The following is a 22,048-nucleotide window of genomic DNA, read 5'->3' on the forward strand; positions in this document are numbered from 1 at the left end:
AGGATCAGACAGACTGAGAAGAGTTTGCAAAACAAGAAGGTTATAGCATCAGCTAATGCTTTTTAAATCAGTATGGTAATGAGTGGCACTCATACAGGGAATGGAGAAGCTCAGTTCTATTCTCTGCTCTGTTTGAGGTGATTTGAGTCCCCATGTGCATTTTGCTGGAGAACTTCTCGGTTAAAAGACATTTTAAGTTATAATTCTGTCATTTAAGTCCAATTCACTTTGAATGAAGCATTTAGGATTTCCTGCAATAAGGAAGCAGTCTGCCTCTCAAGTGAGTGCTCTAATCCCCCATCTGTAGCACCATTCTCACACTTTTGTACATTTGATCTTTCTCACTGGCTGTTTAAGTATTTTATACCATGTGGAGTCATTCCAGTAGGAGGGACTGAGAGAGACTCCCACCTATAATTCGTTATAGCTCATTCATGTATGAATTTCTCTGACAAATATGTTGAAATCGCTGCTCCAAATCAGGCAGAGCATAGATTTAAATTGGCATCCCCTCTGCCATGGGAGAGTGCCTTCCTCTGCTGTTCCTTTAGCCACCTGTAAGAGAGGATGCTGCCACTGCTGTTGCAATCTGTGAGTTACATCACTCCCCTTTTACTCCCCCTTCCAGCAAAATAAGCTACATAGTTCTTTTGAATTCTCAAGAAGTCTTTTTTTTTTTTTTTCTTTCCAGCTTTCACTGATCAAAAAGAACAAAAACCTCTTGTACCCCCAGGCTTTTGTAGGAACTTGACTGAAAAGGTGTGGAAGATCATGGTGGATATAGTAGGAAATTATTCTTTGCACAGGTGCCAACATTAAAAAATAAAAGGCATAAAGTGGAAAAAGCACATGGGAAATATTAGTTGGAACTGCAACTTAAGCCAACAAATGTTGAATGATTGTTAAGGAGATTTGAGTTACAGGCTGGGACTGAAGATGGGGCAAGCTTGATCTGGAATACAGCAGGCAAGCCAGTGGAATATGTAAAACTAGTTTAAAATATCATATTTCCCCCATGTGTACCATGTCATGGTGTATTTAAAAAACAAAACAATACAAACAGAGTATTCATGATTCTGGTGAGGGTTTCTGTTCACAAAGTATGGGATATTTTAGTTAAATTAATCGCCAAATAATAAGTACCCTCTAGAAGGACAAGATGACTCTGTCTCTTTCTCCGTATATCTCAGTTTGGAGTGGATTAAATAGTAGTGGATCCTCTACACTCAGAATTTGATAATGTAACAAAATCCATAGAAAATTGAACCTACAGAAATACCCTTAAATTAGACTTTCCAACTGTCCCTAAAAAAGCAAACAAATCAAACAACCTCCTCTGTTTCATCTACCCTCCCTCCCACCTCCCCCAAAAAACAGAGTAGAAGACCTCTATGTCTTAAGGCAGAAAATACAATCTATTTATCTTAATTTACCATTAGCAAACAAATTTCAGTCTTCAAGACCAGCCAAAAGTATAAAGATCTGCTGGAGTACCAGAAGAAACTGAAAAATGAGAAAATCGGGTATCTCTGTTTCAAAGGCTTCTTCTGTTACTTTTGTTTTTTGACAGAAGTACTTAAAAAAAAAAAAAAAAGGTGGAATTGAGAGTGGTTAAAAAAAAATTACTTGTCAAGCGTATACTTTGCTTTGTTTTACCTAGTGATTATGAAAATTTCTAGTCTGTCTGTGAATGAATCACTGCTTTTGGTGAGATTTCTTGACTGCTGAAGACTTGCCTGAATATTTTAGTTATCAAAAGATGGAATCCATATTAAACTTGCTCCATATAGGCATACAGCACTTTCTAATGTAAGGGAAATACTCGGTGGTCTCTCTCCCCGCTTATCTCTGCTCCAGCAGTTTCATGGAAGTTAGAAACCTGTTAATATGTTGAGTGCCTAAATAAATACCCTGTCTTGATGCGTCTTTGTAATGGATGAATGGGTCTATTCTCACTTGTGCTTCTGCAGTGTTGGGCATGGTCAAATGTACCTTGGTAGAGCTCAGCGAGGTCAGTGGAATTGCAGCAACGTGCGTCTGCTGAGTGCCTTGTTGGGGTCAGTGGGGTTGCTTAGCTGATCAGTTCTGTTTGAACCTTTTATCATGCTAACACTGAAAAATGATCACGGTACCATAAACAGCCATTAGCCCAACCCTGTGGACTAGTTCCCAGTACAGCTCTGAGGTATAGGCAAACAACTGCCAAATTCCCACTCAAGAGGGAAAGTATGGAAGAAACTAGTGCTGTTCTAAAGAGAAGTTATAATCAGAATTTCTACGGGACACCTTTTACAAAACATTGATTTGTAATACGAAGAGACATTTGATCATGGTGGAGCTTCTTCAAGAAGCTTTTCTATCCAAATAATTTATGCTGTCCCCTTTTGGTTCTCAGATGGGTCACTGGCCACTTGTTTTTTTCAAGATGATGAAATGTTTAGGTGATAGAATGTGTTTAGACATGCTAACCTTATTTAAGGATTAATTTCTGCAACATCAGAGGGTAATAGACCTTACCTTTGATATAATCTTCATTGACAGAAAACTTAAACTGAACAAGAGCTATTTTCATTTTCACGGTATACAAGATAAATTACTACAATCAGAATATCAGGAAACCAATTGTTATGCATTTGTATAAAAAGAGTTGAAAATATTCAAATAAGTGTTTAAGCTTTTTTTTCCCCGTTAAAGTTCTGATAGTGGCAGAACTCAAACTTTTTACTGTTTATTGTACAAGTAAATTGAGTTTCAATGCCTTTTCTCTAAGAGCTACTAAATATTGTTCTCTTTATGTGTAACTATTTAGAATATCCAGCAATTTTCTGTAGTCCCTATGGTGGAAAAATCTCTTAAATTTCTGGAGGACTCTGAAAGCACATACTTCCCAAAAGGCTGGTGTGAATGAGAAGGGAAAGTTTGCAACTCAGTCTAATACATGAGCTTAAGCACCTGAAGTACTGTGAGCTGGTGTGGTAGGTGTTTATTCCTTCCTACTGATTGTACGTAAGGGGTAGCCTTTCTAAGAGGAAAAAGGCAAACAGTTTTGGAACCAGAGTATTTTAAAATAATTTCTCAGTGCGTTTTTCCAGGCCTCAAACTTGTGGTTCGCAGTCCTATTTATTTTTGTCTGTTTCCTGTACGCTTGTGTCACCCTGTTCTCTGTATACTTCTATATGTATCACAAAAAACATTACAAACTCTAAGACTCTATCTGAGGAGATCTTGTGAGATCTTACTATTGAAGTGCATGTGGAAACTCAATGCAGTCCTGGCTTTGCCTCCTATGATGAATTACAAGGTTCCCATCAATTTCATAGAAATGAGAATTGCATCTCTTGAAACTTTGTATGATGAACTTTTTAATGATTGTTTGGAGAGGTTTTCTGGAACCTGTAGTATTTAGAAATGAAAGAATCTATTTCTAGGAGTGGTGGCTATACAAGTCCAGTATTTTTGTTGTGAAGCACTTCAAAGATTGAGCAAGAGAATTTCTGGGAAAAAATAAAATCACAAATAACTTTTGCACGCACAAAACTCGTGCATAACTGAAAATTCCGGGCTCTCTATCTTATGTCACCAAATTCCACATGATAATTTTGTGCTATGTAAAGGAGAATAATATATTCATTTTTAAATTTGGAGTCTTTTAACTTCATCCAAAACCCTGTTCTGTTATTAGCATTTATTATTCTCAGTATATATTTGTTAAAGAACTGAGAAATATTGAAGCTGAGCACCCTTTTGTAAGGTGACTTAAGAAACATGACAGTGTCATGGCAGAACTAATGTCTACTTTGATCATCTCAATTAAGAAGAGAAGAGCAGTAGAAGCAATTAATTCTGAGGAGATGAGGCTGCTCATCAGATGCCAGTGTTCTTAGGCTTTTAATTTTCTTGTGTGTGTGTGTTTTTTATTTTTTCTTTTTTCACTTTGGTAGCTTTCAAGGAATTTTAAAAGTAAGAGAACTTGGGTATTTGCCAGACACTTAAAAAATATATATATATTAAAGATCTGGCTCAGCAGGACTTAAGGCAGAGAAGAAAATACCTAGATCACCAGGAAAGACAAGTTTAAAACAAATGTTGACCTCACTGAAGTCTGTATCAAAATTCTTTTACTCCCTTTTCTGTAGTTAAATCGGCAATCCTTCTTCTGCCTCAGGAGGGGGACAAGGGGCGTTTTAGAGCATGGGAAGAGCACAACCACCTTACTTTCAGAGGCTTTTGTTGCTGACGCAATTCTGGGTGAGAATGAACTGCATGCCTTGCATGCTGGTCCTAGACCTCTTCTAGTTACAGTATTCAGACCTGGGCTTCTGGAGCTGATTCCTCTGAGTGCTGCTGAATTCCTTTGTGACCCTGTGTTATCTGTGGAAAAGGGATGTAAATATTTTCATTCTCTTAGGAGTTGCCTGATTTGCTGCCTACCTTGTTACTGTCTTGCAAAATGGATTTCTAGTATGGGCTAGCAGCTCTAATATAGCCTGTTCAGCTCTTTCCTCCTCTCTCCCCCCCCCCCCCCCCCATTTCTTAGTCTGAATTGTGCTAATACTCCTCCAAACTAACTGATGGCTTCCGTACACATGGGCTACAGAGTGCTTAGGGAGAATCAGGAATTTCTAATGGGAGGTAAAATAGTCAGTATGATGAATAACAAGCTATTTAGGGATCAATCTGTTGTAAATGATGAAGTCCATTTTGTGTTTTACCCTTCCCTAGAGCTTAATTGCTTTAATCAGAGCTGAAGGGAAATGCATAAGCCCAGTAGTTTAGCCTGGAGGTAGGTGCCCGGGCTTTCTCCCCCACATCTTTAAGACAAGAACACAATTCACACTTTTCAGTGCAGTTGTCGGAGGTCTTGGTGGTAGCACTGACTTCTCTGGGACAAGTAGTAGTGTGTGTATCAGTGGAAGGTCCAGACTGAAGTCCCTCCTTTGCTAAAAGCATTTAAAACTACTTTTTTCTTTCCTAGTGTGAAGGCTGTTAAGTCTTCCACTGAACAGAAATGAATTCAAGATTTATTAGTCCAAAGAGAGGTAGCAAAAGCAATTGCTGCTCTTACTGACTGAGAAGGAGGTGGGCTTTGCACTGCAGATTAACTGAGATATGCACCTATTTTAGTTCCCACAAAACAGGGTCTCTTATGTTCTCAACTTCCCACAAATTTAATTTTTTTCTGCATTAAAAATAAGTCTTCTGGAACCAAAGAATGACTGTGCCTCTGAGTCAAGTATAATAGTGCTTACCTGAAGAGCTTGGCCTTTGATATTGGGTGCATACTTTCCCAGCCATTGACATTGTACATATCTTGCACTGCATAAATAATGCATGGTACAGTATTGATTACTGAGTAATCAGTACAAAGGTGATTTCTTTTTCATCAGTGCAGATCTCCTAAAAGTATGCTGTAGCAATAACCAAACTCCGGGTAAGAAATACACAGCACATAGTGCTTGCTGTTAACCAGATAGTAACAGCTAAAACTGTGTTAGCATCTCTAAAGTCAGTTGTAAAACAGCCATAAAAGTTCAGTGAACTTCGAGCCCATCCTCAAGGGGCGTGCAATGGAATTTGGATGCAGGAAGAAAACCTCTGACTTCTGAAACGGGGAACCTTTCATCCCTGATAACAGCAAGGTGAAACAGGAAGCCTGTTGCTATCTGTCACAACTTTGGGATCTAATGCCTGGGTCCAGTGCAGAGAGAGATAAGGGCCATCACTTTAGGGGAGAGCATATGGAAATTAATGAGTATACCTTAAGTTATAGTAAAGGTGATCCTCCAGATTCTTGACCACTATGGCCAAGGCACTATGTGGAGGAAAAAAAATCTCTGTACTTAAGGTTTTTGCTGGTAAAGGAATTCTCCATGGATACTGTGGAAATGTGCAGAAAAGTGCAGAGGCAGATGATGACTGTATCAAAATAATGCTGCTAGAAACATCTTCTATCAGAGCAGCAGGTTTACCTCATCCTCTCCTTTTGATGTTCCACTGCAATCACATTAACCTCATGCTTCACCATTCCTGATTGCTTTTACTCTCTGGGAACATCAGTTTGCCACAGAAGTCCTCAGCTGCGGCTGCTTCCCATGTTACAGTAAAAACAGTTGTCTGTGGGAGTTAGGTTCCTTTTATCCTTCCAAATCAAATAGGAGGTTCATCCCATACCATTCTAATCCTGTTTCTCAAGCCCTGTAGGGCTTTTGAACTGAAAGCCTACACGCTTTAGAACTGAATGCCTTCTGATTCTTCATCCAAACTCCAGTAGTCTCCACAGACTAACATATGTGGCAAAAGGATTTTGTTGGTGTTGTTTAAATAGTGAATGTTTTTATTTTTGTCAGAAGTATTCTCCTGCAGGGATATTCTTTCTTTCATTCTTTTTAAAATTTGGAGGTCTAGAAGCCATGTGTAACAAATCCTGCTGATAGACAAGGAGTGCCTTAGGCCAGTAAGATATGGCACTGAAATTGTCTGTACAGCAAAAAATGCAAAGAAGTCTATGAAGGCAGACAAAACAAACCCTGCTGAACTAAAATATGCAGCATTTCCTGCGTTTTCCCACAGGGCAATGCCATGTGCTGCCATTTGCATTTCCCCAACTGAAACCATGTCAATGTAAAATTAATAAGAGTGTACAGAGCGTGTTTAACAAACACTGACACATGCCCTGTGGTGACTTGTCATCCAGCAATCTGCTTAGAATTGATAGAAGTGCGCAGACCTTAGTAAACAATCACATATCATCTGTAAATAAATAAATGTATCCCTACAGGCTTGTAGGCCTTGGCAGGCCTCGGACAATTCTGGGCCTGTCATACACTGCACACCACTCGAAGTAGTAGGTAAAGCATGTATCCAGTACGTGTGCCCTGCCGTGGAATCACAGGGCATCTCTGGTGAGGCCCGCTTGCTCGGGAGTACCTTGAAGACTGTTCAAACCATACTGAAAGTCTCCAAACTCTCCTTTTCCAATCTCTATAAATGTTTGCTTTGCTGTCGCAGATTTAGCACAGAGCACAGCATACAGTTCTTGTTCAGATGTTTTGAGCTGTTTAGTTATAATAATAATCTACTCTAATATCCCGGAAGCATGCTTGCCATCATCTTGAAATTTTTGATTCCCTGCAAACCACATGTTCAATGAAATACTTAAATGAAGCATTTGGTTAGTCTGGAGCATTAGCACCGTTAATGTTTATATTGTTACTTGTGCTAGTGTGCCTACTATTCTTTCAACAGTCAGATTCCTTCTTGCACAGATCTCCATTCTGTGATATTCTCCTAGCTCTTAGAGTAGAGAAGGCTCCCTTCCAGCTTATAAAATTCATTAGCTGTTGTGCTAGGTCTCATGCTGAAATATTGAGGCTGTCAACTGTCCCAAGGCAACTGACAAGTTTATTTCTTGTAAAATATATAGTATTCTTCCAAGGAATGTCTATTAATTGCCTTAATCATAATAACATCAGTAGCCAGTTTGTCAACACTGAGCAAGGTGATGACTTGCTGTACAGAACAGGACTTGCAGATTTCAGATGGTAATGAACATGCACTCCTGAGGAGAGGGGAGCTTTCAGACAATCAGTGAAGCTGGGTATTTGGTTTGCACATCCTGAAGACTGCTGCATGGAGTAAACCTGTCCTATTTGAAATCCTTCCCAATGCAGCATATCAATATTACTGCCTACTGGCTTATTTGTACTCTCTGTCCTATTCTTGCTTTTGGTATATCTCAAAGAGGAGAAGTTGTTTTACGAATAGCATTCTTGCTGGGGAGAAAGGCAGCTGAATTGCTGTGTAACACAGCAATTGATTTGTCCAGCTGCAGCTCTTCCAGCTGCACAACTTGCTGCTGTTGCCTATTAATGTCTGTATGTAGAAAACTTATTTAGTCATTTTTGTCTGTTGTGAGTTGTTGCCTAAAAAAAGGTAAATCTTGTTTGGTGAGGGAGAAATCACTGGAATTTATTCTTCGTAGTTATTTTACCATCAGCTGAGAAGAACTGTCCAAAACCAATCCCGTAAAATTTAGGGTCATATAACAGCACAAAAATTGAGCTGTAACATTGTGTTTCAGAGGAAATCTCTTCCTCCCCTCCGAAGCAGAAGAAATGACTTGTATTGAAGTAAAAGCTGATTGTTGGTTGTCACTGCTGCTTACTAACAAATCCATAAAGCAATTGCAACAAGGCATCTTGCTTTGAAGTAAATCCCTCAGGTTAGACAAGCTATTGGTCACTATCTTACTTCAGTCATTAGTACTTCTAGAAAACATTGTAATAATTACAAATAATTATGCATAAAGCTGAAAGACATTGTATAAAAGCATATGGTGTCCTCTAGAGAGATTACTTTTAGGAGAGATTAAATGGACATCTGCATCTAGTATTTTGAAATTCATTGGGAGTGGTACAATATGAAGAATTGATGTTTCGCCTTTGTTTGATTTAGTGCTTGATTAGACTCTAAATTGTGAATATCTGGTAACCCTATTCACTGGTCAAATCAAAATCATTAACTATAGTCACAAAGTTTATAATGCAAAAGGTTTAAACTGAAATTTTGTTAACATCCAAGGATAATCTATGTCTCTTTTCCTGTGTCTGTGGGATAGATAAGATCATCATAGTGTGTCAAGTTTTTAAAGAGTTTTCTTGAAACATGTTTTGGAACCTTCATGTAACTAGAATGAGAACTTTTCAGTTTATACTTCTATTCACTTCTAAAAGATCTAGTCACTAAAAATGTATAAAGGTCTTTGCTCCCCAATATTTTGGAAGAAAAAATCTCTGGAAAAGTGCATGTTACTATCTGCAGTATAAATTACTTAAAAATATGGCTGTTATATACCTCTGAAATTTTAAAGAAACTCTTCTTTACAGATACCTCAAAAATTCTTTAAGCACCCGAAGAATACACGGCTACGAGTTCAAATATAGTACTAATTCTGAGAACTATTCATATAGGCTGGGCAAATCCTATTCCTTCCCCTCACAAGCACATATGATTCAGAGGGTTGAAGAATGAATACAGTGCTTACAGCCAATTAATATGTAATATATACATGGCTATATTTTGGCTATACTCTAACCTGAACATATTTGTGTGCTTGCTTAACTTTCATAAAGCAGAAGAGGAAAAAAAATTCTGGAAGAGAATTTTGGAAATCACTGCAAGAACCAAACATGCGGGGTGAAGAAGAATGGGCCCAAGCTATCTGTTTCCTTTAATTATTACCTCTATTCTCAGGAAATTTTACTGTCAGATGAACAAGTGAACCTGTTGCAGTCTGAGCATCTTGATGATGGGCTGAAGCCAGTGTCAAACTTGTAGAAGTTGTCTGTTATTTAGAAAACCTTTAGACTATTTGGTCTTTGAGGTGGCTAAATTTGTGTCCACGTTTACATTACTAAATACACAGCAACAATATTTACATCATCCCTTTATAATACTTCACAGAATCGCAGAGTAGTTGAGGTTGGAAGGGACCTCTGGAGATCGTCTAGTCCAACCCTTCTGCTCAAGCTGGGTCACCTAGAGCTGGTTGCTCAGGACTGTCCAGTTGGGTTTTGAATATCTCCAAAGATGGACTCCACAGCCCCTCTGGGCAACCTGTTCCAGTGCTTGGCCACTCTTGCAGTGCAGAAGTGTTTTCTCATGCTCAAGTGGGATTTCCTGTGTTCAGTTCATGCCCACTGCCTCTTGTCCTGTCGTTGGGCATGAACTGAGAAAAGTCTGGCCCAGTCACACTTCCCCATTAATTATACGCACTCATAAAATCCCCCTGAGCCTTCTCTTGTCCAGGCTGAACAGGCCCAGCTCTCTCAGCCTCTGCTTATATGAGAGATTCTCCAGTCCCTTAATCACCTTTGTGGCCCTTTGCTGGACTTGCTTCAGTTTGTTCATCTCTCTCTCATACTGGGGAGCCCAGAACTGGACCCAGTGCTTCAGGTGTGGCCTCAGCAGTGCTGAGGAGAGGGGAAGGATCCCCTCCCTCGACCGGTGGCAACGCTCTGCGTAATGCAGCCAAGAATGCTGTTGGCTGTGTTAAAGAATAGCGAACTGAAACTGTCTAGAGGTAGCTGCTTAGCACAACTTACATAAAACTTGCTTAGCATGAGTAGCTAAATTTGCTGAAGCCTTAGGCCGCACTTAGATAAAATAACGAACTTTTACTTAGTCCAGTAAGAAAAGGGCCTCAGAGCTGGTTCAAGCTAGGAAGATAAGGAAGCTACAAGCAGTCTGCACTCCTGTGTCTCACACTCCGAAAGGGAGGGTGTCAAGGCTTTGAAATAAGACCAGTGCAGGGCATTAGGACCTTGAGGGACAAAGCCTTAGCTCACTGCTGGGGCAGTGTTAATTGTTACGATTTAGAATCACCTCCTCCTCAGGACCTTAAGACACAACAGTAAGACCCAACAAAAACAGAGGTACAACCGTCATCAGAGACCGCAAAAAACAAAAATAAGGAGAAAAACAGCTTACCTCAGAATGACGATGAGACCCAATGAGGAGCAGGAGACCCCAGACCGAAAAATTACTATTGGTCTAACTACCACGTGAGGGGTGGGAAATGTCAGTTGAAAAAACTATAATTGACCAGGATTTGTTTACGTTAGCGTCCCTCTTTGGAGGCACCTAGCTCAAGCTGTAATTACTGCACGTGCATCATTAAAATTTAATTATTTAATTTGTTTTGATTTGGCTCTGAAATTTTCTGTGGGAACCTAGGGTCGGGCCCTGTTTTGGTGGCCGACAAGCCTGATTTCCATAACAGGCTGCCTTTGCCTCTGTGTTGCAGAAAGAGAGATTCCAGCCTTCACATGGCTGTAAGTGAGAGAAAGTGTTCCCAAAACATCTCTGCTCAGCCTAAGGCATGGAAAGCTGAGCTTATCCACCCAGTTGTTTCTCTGCAAGTCTTCTAAGGTGAAGACTGAGAAGCAGATGAGAAAAATTCTCTCTTTGCTTTCATCCTCCTATGCAGAATGGGCACCCAGGGGAGATGTTGAGGAGCAGGTAAAAGTCTGTGTGCAGTTACAGGGCTATGATTTTATTGGGCTCATGGAGCTTGAAAAGTTACTTTTCCCTTCTTTTGGAAGCTAGCCAAGAAGTTTGAGCAAGTGTATCTGACATAAACAGAAAACTTTTTCCATGTTTGCACAGATGTTTATTCTGAGTTTGGGAAACAATGAACAGCAATGACTAGAAAAATGGAAGACAAAAATTTTGATTGTGGGGTGGGAGGGAAAGATGGAATTAGAGGGTTTATTGCTAGTCATGGGCAAAGTGGCAGTATTTTTTAGATGAGGCCAACGGGGCATCCTGGTCCTCCCAGACATACTTAATTTTCTGCAACCCAGAGTAAGGAAGACAATGGACTGGAAGGGACAAAAGGAATAATGAATAAATTAGGAGAGAGAGACTTGCGAAGCAACATTAGGAAATGGTCAAACAAACCTGTTGCATCTCTCTAAACTGTTGCAGACCTGCCCTGTCTTTATCCTAAAGATGTCTTAAACATATAAAAGTACAGGATCAGTCTTACTTTTCTAGTCACAGTGTGTTTTATAAAGAAGCAATATCCAGAGTCCTTCACAGCCACAAGTTGCAATACAGAGATCATTGGTAAGTGTACTAAATTCAGATATGGCTTGAATTCTGGGAAAATACTAGCATGTTAACATAGAGAAGAGGGTTTTTTTGAGATATATTATCATGAAGTGAAGAAGATAGAATTCATAAAGATTAACCGGTATAAGTGTAGTGAAGTGTTTTTTCTGTTGAAAATGGTGATTTATCAAAACAGAAACCTCTCATGAGTAAGCACTTGCTTCAGTTAATTTCTCAAAAAAAAATGTTTGAAAACAGTTATTTTTATAATATCCTGCATTCACCTTTTCACAATGAAAGTTTTGACTGTGTTATCCTAAACAATTTGAGTTTTAAGTGCATGATGTTTAAAAATCCATCAAATTGAATGGAAGAATTGTGAAGTCGGTTGAATTTGCTGATTAATTCTAATTGCAAATGCACTTATTTTCTCAGGCCAGGAAATTTCATCTCAACTGTTGGTCATGAGGGGAAAAAGCCATTTCCTGCTCAGTGCTAACATAAAATCTATTTCAGAAAATGTGGCCCTAGCACAACTGTCTTTTTGCATAGAACAGAGCATTTCAGCATTTCAGCATTTCCCACAAGAGCCTAGTAAGACAATGGAACTGGGTAATAATTTCACGAGGAGAAACTCTTTCACTTCAATTTTTGATGTTAGAGCAGATTCGGGAATCATTGAGATGCAAAATGTCACAGGACTTCCATCATACTTCACTCTGAAAGCTGCTTTTCCCTAGCTTTTCCATGCCTACTTTGTTTTCTGTCTTGTGAGAATTTTTTAAGGAGATCAAGGTTGCTCATTGAAACTTGGGCTTAGAGCAGCTTCCTAGATAAAACTGACAACCTCATATATTTTACTGTCAAAAAAATCCAATGGTCTGCAATAATTTACAGCCCTTTACGTTAGAATTGCATATGAGATAATTGTGGAAAAGTGATTAAGGATCACTAAGCTTATCAAGTATTAAACAATATACAATATTTTGCCTATTTGTTTTGTGTGACTCCATATAGGGAGCAATCGTGTTTGCATTTATGTAAATAAGTCATTAACATATGTATGATTTTCTTATGTATACTATTTTTTTTATAAAATTGGACAGAAAAGAATGCTTGTGGGAAAATGGATAGTGGTAAAGAATAAACAAAAAAAGTGAAAGAAATGTATAATTACAGCTTCCATTTTGAGAAGAATGCATAATTAATTTAATAGTTGCACATCTGTAAATGTCTAAGAAATACAACTAAGTAATTAATCTTCACATAAAGAGAGTAGAAAACAGCAGGATAGCTGAAGTGAGCTAGTTGCTACCTGTGTATTGCCCAATTTTCATTCTTCCTTCATTAAACACCAGGTTTGTGCATGTTAGTTTTATTGACAAACTAAGGACCTTTCACTTTTGATTCCTAGCTTATCTGGCTCAGTTATAAGGGCTTAAAAGTTTCTTTCAGGTGGCAGTTTCATAGACTGTGTAAGATCAGTTTTATGGTCAGTTTTTAATTTTCTTTAGATGCATGTTCATCTGAGGGGAAAAAAGAAATCAGAAATCATTATCTCAGCACCTGCTTCCAGCAACTGAACAGCCTAATTATTCCATCTATAAGATTTATCTTTTAGCTGATGTGATAGAAGTCTGCTGTTTTAGTGCTGAAATAACTGTATTTCATCTCTGGTAGTGGTTTGTTCCTGTATGTCTGTATGCATGATTGTTATGCACTTCATTTTAAGTTCAGTCAGATAAATATATACACATTTATATTTTTAAATATTAGTATTTTTAAGTATTCCTCTGTGGAGAAAATGTCTGATGTTTTCCAGCTGCAGAAGAAAATAATTAGCCCATTATTTCACTGAAAATTAATCAGATGTGCACATTGTAGACACAGTACTGGAGAATGCTAGCCCTTCTCTGTAGTAAACTTTTCCAAGTCCCTGGGTAGTCAGTGACAGCTGGGGGCACTGAGCAACAGGACTGTGCCTTTTGTTTTCAAGGAAACAAACTTCATAGAGACACCATTTCATTTTCTTCCAAGCTGGCTGCTGAGCATTAGCCATATTATCTGCTGCAAAATAATTGGAAGTGTGAACTAAAATATCCCTATCAAGTCCTTTATACAGAACAAAATGTCTAGGGAAGCTAAAACCACTTATATAAAAGTACCACCTATAGCATAGTCCTACCTTTCTGAGGAGCCTGAGTAAATTAGTTATTTAAATACTGTTAAATGATTAAGCATTCTCTCTCATTTCTGTTTTCCCCACTGTGTATTTCTACATATGCTTTACAGAACATGTAGGTATCTTATGTATTATTTGTTATTTCAGGAATAAACATAAATGAATGCAAAAATCTGGAAATTGGTTGGGTCGCAAATCAGTCCCTCACAAGTGCAGGCTGTGTGCAGTCCTTCTTTGACAGTCTGAGCAAGGTTCAGAGGAAGACAGAGGCACAGTTGCTTTAGGAACATAGACATACTTGCTATGACTGCATTGAGCCCCTTGTTGCCTAATGGCATGCTTGTATTATGAGCCTCCTATAGTAGAGCAAAGGGTTAGAACTGCAGCCTGTTATCTACAAAGCTTACAGCTCAAATTGTTGTAGAGAAAAACCTAAGCATGACTTTGGGATGCTTCCTCTTGTGCCGGCGTGGTCACTGCTACCAAGTATGAAAGAGCCTGAAGGGTCTTTAATATTCTTATTGAACAACACATCTGTAAGGAAGTGCAGTACTTTTGCACCTCAGAGAGGCTAAGTGACCTGTTCCTGAAAGTTGCATGTAATATCAGGAGACTGACCTTGGGTCTCTTATGTCCTTAGTGGTATATTCTTTCCTTCTAGAAACATTAAAATCAGATGGGGGATGTGTGTGTGGGGAAGCCTTGACATTCTTCTGAAAAGTCTTTTGGCAGACTGAGTCATGAACACCCACAGTCATGAACAGAGAGGAGCATCTGTGTGGATATCTTTAAATAATGCAGGTCATGACTGACCTGTTTATGAGCATCTTTCAAGATTTATCCCAGGAAGGCCAAATTTGGCCTCCCTTGACTGAATTTTCTTTTGGGATAACCTCATCCAATTGTGTGATCTTTTCATGTAAATGATTCTACAAAAGCAAAATCCATCCCACTGGCTATAGGGGAAAATAACAGATACAAATGCATATTTTCCAGAATCATTTGGGTATCCATGTAGGAGAGCTTGGTAAACAGAGAGAAGAGCATATGCCAAGCAGCTGGAATAATTGAAATGCATTTGGCAATTCAGGACTTCTAACTTTCCAGATTTTAGATTGCTAACACTTGTATTTATGTTTGTCACATTTTATGATGATAAAAGTTAAAGGAAGTACGTTGTACACTAAGGCTTTCAGGTAGTGGTGGCATGCTTTATATATTTCTCTATTTTTAAGTAAGATTAGTTTACTGAAAGCTGTAGTCAGTATTTCTGCCTTCATTAAATTAGTATCAATTATGTTTTAATAAGGAGGAAAACAGAAAATCTATACAAGTTCTTACACTACTGACAATCACATTTAACATGAGAAGTACTAAACAGGATCATTTTTATTGCTTTTATAGAAATGAACTTAATGTTGATACTCTAGTATAGCTAGTTACTAGATTAATGTGTACAATTTTGATGTATTGCATGTAAAATCGCATTTCTTGCTAATATTAAAAAAATATAAACTAAAATACAATAATCTGTAATGGGTATTTTTCAGTATATGAAGTCACAGATGTGAAAGTCTGTAAGTATCTGACAAACATATATATCTGGGAAATGCATCTGACAAACATATATCTGGGAATTGCATCTTCATTAACCTTTGCTATCACATATATCTTTGAAGACAACATCCTAGTACCATTTATAAAAGGACTAGGCATTTTATACAGATAGGAATGGGAACTTACAAACCACAATGCTTCCAAATGGCTCCAGTTCTTCCATAACATTGCTTAAATACTCCAAAGCCACTTGTGCTGATGGAAATTAAGACTAGTCGGTGCACTGACTTATATCAGACAATAGATCACTACTAGAATACAGATAACTTAGTTTTTATTGTTATTATTATTATTATTTTGGTGAAAACTGTGTTCTATGAGAAACCTCAGGTTTGTGATTAGTACATCTTGCCTCATCTTTTATGATAGACGAAAAGAACAGGTCAAACAGAAGAGGAAATAAAGCTGCAATGCCTTTTCTTAAGGCCCTTTGACCAAGAAAGAGAATATAAAACCTGTTTGGTATGCAGGCTGTCTATGCTCTTATAAAGAGTTCTTGTGTATCTCAGAATGGGACGAAACAGTGAGTGTGCTTCATGAACATGTTATTACAACAAAACTATTAATTGTGGCTAGTAAGAAGGGCTGAATTCTCTTGTGTGTTAAATCTGTCCTCTTTCTTACACAAGGCTTCAGGAAGGTGCCTTTATCCATCTAAGAGTCATGGCTACCGTTCTGAGAATACACACACACCATCATCATCATCATCATTTTGAAAACATTGAAGGCCTATCTTAAAAATGATAGAATAGTGTTACCTATTTTCTATACAGTTTCCTTCTGGCAAAAGCATTCCTCCATTTCTTGCCAACTGAGAGGCACCTTAATGTTTTCTGGTAAGGGAGAGAAAGGAAGGACTTACATACTCATTTTGAGGTGTGGTTTACCCTGTCCTGTAGAAATTGTGACTAGTATTCAGCAAACATTCACTGGACCAGGAAGATAAAGTACAAATGAGCCATAAAGTTTGTGAAAGGTAACTGTTTCAAGGATTACTTTTGATTGTTGATTGCTGTTGAGTGAGTACTCTGGTTTCTGAGCATCAAGATTGTCTTTGGCTATATTTTAAAGAAAAGAGGTAGCCGGTACTGTATTTTATGAGGCTCCCAGTTCTGGTGAGTGTTTGGTCTATTCTCAAAACGATTACTGGATTAAGCTCATTGAGAGATTTATGCAGGAAATGATGTTGTCTACTAAGAATCAGATACAAGCAAAGCTCAGCACTGTCAAGAAAGAGGTACTAGGAAAAAGCACAACCACATCTGGGAACGTTTAGGTCAAAAGTTAAATTCTGTGCTTTTTCCAGTGTTAAACAGCCGTTAAGCATGGATTTTTCAAGACTCCGGTTTGGGTGCCTCAGGTCTCCAAGTCCTATATTATACCTGAGGTCCCTTCTTACATTTGCTCTTTATATCTTTTCCATGTCTCTGAATGGACAGCTCAACGAAGCAATTTCCTTCATTTAAGACTCCTCTGGAGGCCACTGTTGCTTTAGCAGTTAGCTTTAGGACTGCTTCTAGTGGGTACTGGATCTCCTGCTTTCCTAGTCAAACTTCAGTTTTTCTCTAGTTTTGAGAACATCCGCACAGAGGTGGGTGGTAAACAGGCAATTCTGATGACAGCAATTCTGATGACAGCAATTTGTTCAGGTTATACTTAACATTCTGTACAATAGGGTTTGTATTTACATTATAGTCAATTATAGCAAGATTCTTGGCAGCAAGGAACAGAGATGTGCTAATGGAAAGAAAATAATTATTCCTTCTTCCTTTTGCCAAAAATCACATTTCACCCTCCAAAGTGAATGCAGAGGGGGACAGGGGAAGTCCTGGTTCTGCAGTTTGTGTATTGTTTAGAGAAAACTAGAGCGAAGTTACTGGTTTGCTTCCAAGATTACTGCAAAGTAGCAGTTCTTTTAGTGCAAGTCAGGGCTTGACAAGCAGTAAAACTATTCCCTTCACCTGTGCCCATGTACCAAGACTAGTAAGAAATGTCTGCAGAAATAATATTTTCTGCCAAAGCAAGGCTGTGTTTCCCACTGGGATGCCATGTTGCTTTCCTCATTTTTGTAACTAAGCTTCTGTATAAAGGGGATAACTTAATATTTAGTACAACATTAAGCATCTTTGTACAGTTAATCAGCTGTATTTTTTGTGTAACATGTTGAGGAACTGAGATGATAGAAGCCTATGCTAGCTATATATTAGTTTTTGCAGTGTTGTCTTTTAGAAACAGCACTGCTGTTTTTCTCATTAAAAGGTTTTGGGGTGTTCAATGCAATAAGAAGTCTACCGAGAATTGTTGTTGGGCTGGATGTCTTGAGTCTTATCTGAGGAGCTGAGCTAACTCTGTGCTGTACCACTCTGTAAGTCTGTTTATATTTAGAGAAGATGAAAATTGTCACTGAGAGCAAGTTAGATGACCACATCTTGGTCATCTCTAAGCAGTTTCAAATGGTCAATGACTTATGTTTGGTGCAACACTTCCTTGGATCTAGGGAATTACAAGATATTTGGGCAGCCCGAAGGGATCTGTTTGGGGTACCTCCTCCCCGCCCCAGCTGTTTTATTTCATACTGACCATGCCAGATCATTCCAGTAGGTGAAGCTGAAAAATTACGGCATATCTTGACTATACCTAAGTATGCAAGGAAAATAAGAGCATAGGAGGCAGTAAGGATTGCTGAAAAGCTTGAGGTGATTCCTTTTGATAGGAAAATTTCTTCCTTTGAGTTTATAGCCACTGGAGAGTCACCTAGCATCCACCACACAGCTGAGGTTATGGCATGCCTTATGCTACCTACGTACCTCTTGTTCACAAAATATATTTATTTCTGGAATAAGCTAATTAAATAGTCTGACATGAGCTGCAGTCTGCTCTGCTGCTGAACAGTACAAAAATGTGTACAAAAGCAATGGTGGGGGGAGACTGAGGCACAGCTCTACACACTCGGAGTTCTGAGAAGAGTCTGGAAAACTCTGTCTCCACACCTCTATTAAATGGAGCACTAACTGGACAGCAGTTTTAAAGGCTGAATCTGTCTGGCATTTTTTCAGAGTAAGTTTAAAAACATCACTGAGGGACTTGGACAGACTGTGGCTGACAAAGTAAGAACAAGGTAGTTTGAAGTTTAAATGGTAAAAAGCAGAGCTTTTTAGTACTTACAGCACTAAAAACACAAAGAACACCCGAAGTGTCCGACTTCATCTTTTGAAGATTCTGAATTTCCAGGTCTAGTGTCACTATAAAAACTCACTTCTGCAGTCATTTAAAGTAAAAGATTCTTGAATTATTTTTGAGACTTGCCCTACTGTCTCCGACACTTTCTTGAAAAATGTGTTTTCATCTGTCATGCTTTAAAAAAGTTTCTAATTTATCTAAAATGATAAAATGTTAAATTTCTAAATGATAAATGTTTGGTCCAACAATAACACATGGCTAAAATGTTGCTGTTGCCTAATTATTTTTGTTCTTCAACAATAATGATAGTTTTTAAACATTTGCACTCTTATTTCTAAGTTCTATTCCATAGTATACACATGGTCGGTTAAAACTAGCTCCCAGTATCAGTGAAACCATGGAGACGTGGACCTCAGTGAGAGGCTGAGCTTCTGAGTTAGCTCTCCAAGTTCTGGGCGCACTTGTGTATCTTCTTATGATGTCTGTGGAGCTGGGATTTCACTGTTCATCCTTCCCATAGCAGATACGTTAAAGACATTCTGCATAGGTAAAGGGGTGCTGTAGTCATATCTGATTAGGATAGATACTTCTTTCACTGTCTGTTTTCAGAAAAAGGCCTCTACTGTTTTCCATATCATATTTATAGAACCACATATGCTTCTGCATCTTGTACTATGATTATCATTACAGTAAGGTCTTCTGAACTACCTCTGATTCAAAAATCATATGGATCATAGGCAATGAATGTTCATTACCAAGTAGGAGGAAATGGGATTTATATTTCTCGCTTTAGTGGTCTCGTTGATCACTTTCATTATTTCTGTTTCAGTTCCATTTCAAATAGTAAGATCAAATGGAATCTATTTTCCTTTTACTAATATGTAATAAAATTTTTGAAGCAATTTCAGCATTTGGCCTTTTTCTGGTCAATATTTTCTTAAGCTTTTCAAAGCAGTAAAAGCTTATTATACTGCTTTCCTTTCTTCCTTCTTTGGACTCTGGTTTCCTGTAGTTTCTCAGACTACCTTTAATCTGCAATAGGCAGTTTAAATGTAGCTTTTAGTTTTCTAACCCTGTTGATACAACATACTCTTTTCATGAGTATTCGTACTCGCATTCTCTGTAGTTCTAAAGCCTGTTTGTATTGAAATTGCTCTGTGCGTATAGTAATCTGCAGACGACTACAAAGAGGGGCAATTTTTACTTGTAGGTTAAAAAAAAAAAAAAAAAAAAAAAAAAAAAGCCAAGAACATTGTAGTCACTTTGCTGGGTTTTTCACTGGAATGCTTGGGAATCTTCCAAGGCAAACCAGATAACTCTGAGTTGACCCAAAGCTCAGCTAAAGTCAGTGGCAAGGTTTCTGTTGACTTTAAGGGGGCTTTGGATCATGTCTCATTTATTCAACAGAGATGCAAGAAATGTGCTTAGAGAAGTCCAGGAATCCACAGATGTGTATATTTATACTTTAAATATATTTGTTTAAAAAAAAGTTGTTTTGATGTTACCAAGAATGAAATATAGCTAATTAGAAAACTGAAAAATGTTAAATTAATGCAGTTCACTTTATAGTAGACAGAAGGGGATTACTGCATATCACCTCAACAGGACAGTTTTAAAAATACTTAAATGCTAGGTTCCAACACAATTTCATTTTCTTATTGTAATGAACAAATTTAACGCTTGAATGTGTCCTAGAAATAGTCATCCCAAGGCAATTTTACATTCTTGTTGTAGTGAATTTTTGATGCATGAATCTGTCCTAGAAATAGTGGTGTTTGGAATAGAATACACAACATTTAAATTAAAAGAAAGTACTTAATCCCATGCCAGCCACCAAGACTCTTGAAATGTAAATTGGAGTTTGGAGGAGGCAGAAATGGATAACTTAAGATGGAAAGAGTCAACTTGAATTGCTTGTTTTTATGGTTTCTCTTGGGTGCTGGAAGACAAAGTTTCAGGGGAGAAGGAAAGAGGAAGGAGAAGTAGGGAACGTTAAGGAAAATAAATAATATGTACTAGTCTTGATAAGACTGAGAAGACTTCAATTTTTTTTTAAATGAAAGTGAATCAAATGTATTTGAAGAAAGTGGACTCTGGCTATACCTTACTCTCTTTAAATACATAGAGGTATATTTGCATAGTAAATCTGCATCATGTTAGTGATCTGTGCTAAGTGATTTACATAAGGAGAATCTCTCTCTTACAGTGTGCTTACTTTTTGGCTCTCTAATGTTCTGTTTTACAATACTATTTTATCACATCGAAGGTGAATTTAAGCAGAGGAGGCAGCGGCAAAGGAAATAAATTGCTTCCCTTCCTTATACAGAATAAATGTGAAAGAGCACCTGTTGCCTTTCTGTTCTTCCCTGAAAGGAGAAATGTTTTTCAAGACTTTGGCATTGTGAGGTGTAACAGCACAACATTGAGACAGTTACGTGATTTGCAGGAGACAAGGTCTGGTAACATATTTAACTGTTACATAACTTTATTTAAAACATAATGGGAATGTTTTAAGTTCAGTTTTGCTATTTTATGCTGTCCACCCACTTCTTTTTTGTTTACTTTCTTTTCTGACCTATGGGTAGGTTCTGGAGAGGCACTGCCTGTTAGATACTACAATTTTAACTGGGAGCAATATTGCCTGAGAACAAGATGGCCTTCCCAGGAAGTTTAAAGAAGGCCACACACATACCTCAATTTCTCACTAGAGGATTTTTCCATGAAAATAATTGCAATGTGTGATATTTAGGAGATTTCTGTGTTTTTTTTTTCCTTGAGTAGTTACAGAATGTTTAGAAAAGGGACAAAAAAACAACCCCCCCTCCCCCCCCCCAAAAAAAAATCCAAACACTTTGCAGAGTGGCAGAGTGTTCATCTCCTTTTGCATTAGAAGTATAGATGCCTATGTCATGAGTTAATCACCGGAAGCTCTCTATAGTCATAGGAGAGAGAAGGGTACCTGACTTAATTTTAGATGTCTGCTTAGGATGAAATGTACTGCATGCTAGAAATACCTTCCTTTTTGAATACGGGGAGATCAGGATGACTAGCTTAGATGTGAATATTCACTAGATGTGTGTCTGAATGGATGACGCCTATCCTTTCCATCTTCCCTCAGCAGATTTGAGCAATGCTGACGTCTACAGGTTCTGATCTCATCAAGACCTTTAGGTCGATACATACGCCCTTATGTAAGTGGAAGCGAATAACCTGAAGACCATGACAGAATTAGTCTCTATTGTACTAGGCATTATATAAAATAACAACAGAGTACAGACAGTGTCCTGAAGGATTCAGTTTAAATTTACAATTATCTTTGTTGTGCCCTCTAGTTGGCAAAGGAGAGACAGCAGATAGTTTGTAAATGTCTAGGCAAATTTCCCCCTCTCAGGATCTGTTTACGGGGTCTGTGCTGAAAGAAAGTGTATGCGCGAATGTGTTGCTTGAGTACCTGTC

Source organism: Dromaius novaehollandiae, chromosome W (genome assembly GCF_036370855.1).
Source record: "Dromaius novaehollandiae isolate bDroNov1 chromosome W, bDroNov1.hap1, whole genome shotgun sequence".
Lineage (NCBI taxonomy): Eukaryota > Metazoa > Chordata > Aves > Casuariiformes > Dromaiidae > Dromaius > Dromaius novaehollandiae.